The sequence below is a fragment of the Adiantum capillus-veneris genome, chromosome 18 (assembly GCF_014529385.1).
Source record: "Adiantum capillus-veneris isolate H3 chromosome 18, ASM1452938v2, whole genome shotgun sequence".
NCBI classification, from domain to species: Eukaryota; Viridiplantae; Streptophyta; class Polypodiopsida; order Polypodiales; family Pteridaceae; genus Adiantum; species Adiantum capillus-veneris.
In genome coordinates, this window is record NC_140948.1 from 99084317 (window position 1) to 99090545 (window position 6229).

Sequence of the window (6229 nt, forward strand, 5' to 3'; positions counted from 1 at the left end):
ACATGAGCATATGGGGGACCCATTATACTTTGTCTTGACATAGTGGGCTACTTGATATGGTCTTAGCTGTTGTGGTACAGTCACCAATTTAACCAATTCATGATCTCTAGCAAGGATGCCTCTCTCTCTCTCTCTCTCTCTCTCTCTCTCTCTCTCTCTCTCTCTCTCTCTCTCTCTCTCTTCTTGTCTTGGAGAAAATCGTGATGGATTCCTCTCTGATGCGTGCTTTGGCATCACTTTTGGTTGAAAGTAAATAGAAATTGGAGTACTCTTGTATGTTTATCATTCAGGTCCATTGGAGTACCCTTGTATGTGTATTGTTTTAGGTCCATTGGATCAACAAGTTTGTACTCTTGTCCATACTTATCTACTACCATCAAAACTTGCACTCCTCGGGCATCTGTGTACATGACATCATAGAGATTCTTATGGAAAGTCAACTCTCCATCATAGGGTTCTAAACACTTGTAGAAGGTATGTGGCTCCTCGTTTTTGAACCTATACAAGCGGTCATGAGCATAATCCGTTAGAACTCTCATGGATTCATTGGTTCTAATCAATCTTACATTTGGTTCGTTGACTAATGGATTTCTCTCCTCCTGATATTCATCAATTCTCACTCTCAAAGGTGTTGTGACATTTCTTGTGGTTTGCATATCTTTGAGTTGAGTAAAAAACCAAGGTGGTGGATGATTTGTCATTGTTAAGGCTCACTCAAAACCTCTCAAGATAGTCTTGGACAAGCTCAACCTGGCTCAATGCAGCCTATCCCGTTTGGTCCTTGGTAAGGTCTCTCAAAAGATAGGTCTTCATGGATCTTTAGTCTCTGGAAACTGATTTTTGATGCCCTAAAAGTTTGAAATTAGAAAACCTGAATTTTTTTGTCTTTCTTCCTAGCTATACCTGACTTAATTTAGAGTTGTTATCAAAAGATAGAGCAATTTTGGTGAACTGCAAATGGAACACTACTCAAAATAGTCTCAGGACCAAGACACAGGATCTTTGGCTTGTATCTTAGTCTCCAGAAGGTATTTTTAGCTCATTTTGAGATTTGAGATGTACTCAAGTATGTCTGCAAGCTCATCAAGTCAGATACCCCCACTATGCAGAGGTACACGGATTGCAATCCATGACTCCCTATCAAATTTTCACTCCACATTTTGACAGTATGTAGACAAGGTTATATGGAGACTCTGTGCCAATTTTCACTGAATTCTAAGGTTGGGGGGCATGGATCCTGATCCATGCTCAACCACATCTGGACTCAATCTCTTTACAACTTATTACTCACTATGTCCACAAGCTAATTCTCAAATCTTTTTTAATTTGGACTTGGTTTGATAGGTATGCACTGTGGTTTTTAGTCTGTCACCTGTTTTGATGTCTTTAGGCCCAAATTTGTTCAATTTTTTCCAAAACTAAGCTTGGGGATATGTTTCCTTATGTATGCACTGTAGATCTAGAAAATTTTTAGGTCAACCTGTCACCATGGGTACATGGATCGTGATCCATGTTTGGAGGCCAAATTGATTTTTTTTGATACCATCACGATCAACATGATTGGGTAAAAGCTCCTTAATGTGACATGCTTTTTGTGCTAGTTAGCATATTCAAATTAGCACAATAAAGAAAACTTGGGTGCACGATGAAATTTTCACACATCATATCAAAATTTTCCGGAATTTTTACATTTGGATTCCTTGTTTTAGGAGCTTTCTATTGATATATCATGCATCATAGATTTTAGAGATCAGGCTTGTGTTATTGTACTGGTTAGCGTATGTCAAAATTATGCTAATTAGCCACAACTTGTATCCGCAGAAGCTATGAGTACATCATAACCTTTAAAAATTTTCCATACACCCTTAGAAAGAGTACATACTACATCATGTAATCCCATAATGGATAATTGTCTCCATCCAATTTGTCATCAACAGACAATAGCTTGAAAACAACATTGCTCTTAGCCACATTGAAAGACTAAACTTGATGTAGAAAATGCCCAAATTGAGTAGAAACTGAAGGGAAACTAGGCTTGGTGTGTGAAACTAAGAGAAAATGAGTAGTTCATGATTGATTTAGTGAAGAACCATGAGTCCCACACCCAAAATGATGACACTGCTATCTGTGAGGATATCTTGGAAATTTTCTCGAGAGTTTCATGAATTGGAAAGAGCACATAAAGGCCTACCAAATTTTTTTCAATGAATTTCCACAAGATTCCATGGTGATGCAACACTTTCTAGAAGGAAAAAATGAGAAGTTTACCATGAATAATTTTGTGTATTGGGAGGTTGAAAGCGTAATGGGCTCGCACATGTTTCACAATAGACCACTCCCAGAAGGATGGATAGCCATAGCCCACTAGTATGTCCAGTTAGCCAATGTTAGATTTGATGCAATACATGATGAAATATCATTGTGCCACACCTAGTAAGGCCATAAAGCATAAGCCTAACATCATAGAGAAGCTAGAGCCTATGATATTTGAGCTTTCAATTCAAGCCAGCAAAGATGACATCCAAAGGACCCAGACTAAGATTACTCTTGAAGAGGAACCATTTGACAAATACTTGGAAGCTAGCAAGTTCCCATAGCATGCCAATATAGTTCAAAGGGTAGTTGCACATGCATCATGAGGCAAAGGTTCAAAGGGAGCATAGTAAGGCTGCACTTAAAATGCTCTAGAATAGGCCTAAAGCATCAAACACTCTCATGACTGGCATGTCTATACAACAATCACCTTCTCTTGGACCTGCCCCCAGATGGTGTCTAGCCTCAATTGGACCAGTTCTCCCCATAGTGGGTCCCCAGTGGAGGCAACCCCTAGTAAAATTGAATTTCCTTTCCAATTGAAGGCTCGCCCAGAGGGCATGGTCATTTTTCCAAGAAACATCTATTGCTTCTTGTTGGAGTGTACTAGCTTGACCATGTTTGAATTTTTTGGTTAACATGTCCATTACCACCCACACTAAGTCATTACTCAACTAGTCAACCCGGTAATGAAGACCATGAAAAGCTTTTCCATTTCCCTTGAGGAATGTCTAAAGGATGGAGTAGTCCTCAACCTTGAGCCACTCATGTTTTATTAAGCTAACACTTATTGCATTACAGTCCATAAGTCTGGACGTCCTAAATAAACTAAGACATAAAAATTGTATTTTAACTAGTGCATAGTTCTTTTGAATCCTAGGATGACCTGCACTTGAACTATTGTGGCTAGCTTTAAGAATTCATACTTGAGAATTACCACTAGTTCGTACGCACACTTGACCCTTCTAGAGTAAGCAGGAGTCGTTGTCAATGGAGTATGTTAGCATACTTCTCCCCTCGACAAAGTTTTTCACCCCCCTTGTAATTTATAGCTATCAAAGGTGATGAAGGGTCTATGTCAGAGCTCTTTGGCTCCAAAATATACCCAAAAGTCTTGGTTAATCTCTTCAAATTAACTCTTGCTTCCCTACTTGTCACACCTATGGCCAGTCTCTCCGGACTAGGACTACATGTCGACGACGGAGGTGCTTGCATCTATGAGATGGTGTGATCCCATACAACAAGCCATACCTTTGTAAAAAATGGATCACACTCACATAAGCCAATGTATTGATTCTAAGAACGTTTTTTTGAAAATCGTGAAGCAATATTTATTAATTTGTGGTATGCAACTTAGTGTCCACCACTACATTATATTTATCTCTTTGGTAACGTATCTGAAGGTCAAACTCCTATAGGACCTCTACCCATCAAGCTTTTCTTCCCTTCAGTGTGTTCTGACTAAAAAGCCATCTCAAGATTTCATGGTCCATCTAGACCTCAAAAGTGGCACCATATAAATAGTGTCTCCACTTTTTAAGTGCATGAACTATAGCTAGTAGCTCTTGCTCATAGGCCGAGTAGTTACGATGGGCACGATCTAACTTTTTACTCTAAAATGAAATTGAACATTCCCTTTACATAGGTACAACTCCAACAGACTTATTACTTGCATCTATCTCCAAGACAAGCGGCTCATTTGAATCAACTATAGTTGATAGAGTGCAGTTGTATATCCATCTTAAGGATTTCAAAGATTTTATGTTGGACTTCCCCCCAACTTTTACTTTTTGATCTCAACTGGTTTGTCAATGGGACTACAATCTTTGCATAATCAAACACATATTGTTGGTAGAATCTCAACACACCAAGGATAACCTACAGTTCCTTGAGATTTCTAGGTGATGGCCACCTGAGAATAGCTGCCACTTTTTTCATATGTTTTCCCTATGCGGATATAATGTGTTCAAGATAATGAATCTCGGTCTCAAAGAATCACAATTGCTTTCCTTCACAAATAGCTTATGCTTTCTCAATAACTTGAACACTAAACCTAGATATTTTAAGTGATCTTTTTTAGATCTACTAAAACCTAGTATATCATCTAGGAAAACTACTATATACTTTTCCTACATACAAACATAAAATATTTTAAGTGATCTTTTTTAGATCTACTGAAACCTAGTATATCATCTAGGAAAACTACTATAAACTTTTCCTACATACAAACATAAAATAGTCCATAAATGTCGGTGGTGCATTGGGTAGCCAAAATGGCATAACCCAGAACTCAAAATGTCCAAAACGGGTCCTAAAAGCTATCTTTGCAACGTCTTCTAGTTAATTATGACCTGATGATAACCAAATCTCAAGATCTTTGTAAAATACTTTGACCCAAAGAGTTGATCAAACAACTCATCCATACGTTGCATTGGATACTTGTCCTTCATCTTTACCAAAAGAATGGGTGATGCCCACAGACTAGAAATAGGTCTAATTAAGCCTTTGTTCAAGTGTTTTATCAACTTATTTCCACTTCTTGTGCCTCAAAATCGCTCAATCTATAAGCAGGTTTACTCATAGGTTTCGAACCTAGCACAACATTGATGCCATGGTCTACTTCCTGAGATGGTAGCAAGCCATTCAGTAAATCGCCAAGAAATACATCTTCAAACTTCGCTACTAAATTAATCAAAGCATCTATGTATTTTATCTTTGCCTTGGATTTTTTAGAATTGCATGCCAAACAGGGTTCTCAAACAGTGGGTCAGTTTGAGCTGAAACAGAGCAAAAAGACACCCTACGCGCAGGATGTCTCCTGGGTCATAAAGTGGTCAAAATTCTACTTTGGCCATATAGGGAGGTTCTAAGTGTCTCAAGGATTCCAGAACTTTTTTCAAAAGTGAATTTGGACCTTGTTTGGCCTATTTACCAAGCAAAGACAAGAATTGTCAGACATCCTACTCTTGGAGTGTACTAGAAGCTCTTGCAGCCTAAATCTTGACCTATTGGCATCCAAATTCAATTTTGAGTATACCATTGGGTTGCTGAGCCTTAGGAGAATCTTGGGATCAAGTTTAGACAAAATCTGAGCACTTAGACATCCTACGCGCAGGATGTCTCCAGCTTGATTTAGGACTCTAAACCAACCTATGAGCACACCACTGTGATCAGCACATCAAGGAGAAGCTGGGGTGAAAATTTCAAGTCATTATGAGAAAAAAGACATCCTACGCGTAGGATGTCTCAAGGCCATTTTTAGGTCCAAATGAAATTCTGAGCATGCCATTGTGTTGCTGGACTTAAGGGGAGTCTCTGGACCAAATTTTGTTAAATTCTGAGCATATAGACATCCTACGCGTAGGATGTCTCTAGGCCAGTTTTAGGGTCCAATTGTACTTTTGACCATACAGAAGTGTTCACAGTGTCACAGAGATCCCAAATCTTCTTTCAAAATTGAATTTGGACTCATTTTGACCATTCTAAACTGCATTTCACTGTTTTGGCCATAACTTTCACAAACGGTATCGGATTGGAAAAGTTTTTACATCAAAACGTAGCCTGAGAGCGGCTCTACAGATCTTACAGCAAAACATGAACTAAAGGTATGCCAACGGCAACCATTTAGTTCAATTTTGAAAAAAACGTCGTTTGAGGCCTCAAAATACATCCGCAAGTTAGGGGTGTCTGAAAGCGACCATTTGCAAGAATTGTGACGAAACGGTTGCGGTTTTGGACATAGTTTCAACTTTTCCCTAACCAAAGAACTTGAACACAGTGAACTAAGTCTACTTGAACCAAGAAAAAGCTCTTAAGCCCAGAAATCATGTCTACCCTAGATTCAAACGCAGCTTACACAAGCTTGGAGATCCCGACGATAGAGGAATATCCTCCCACAGTGGATCTTCCAAACTTG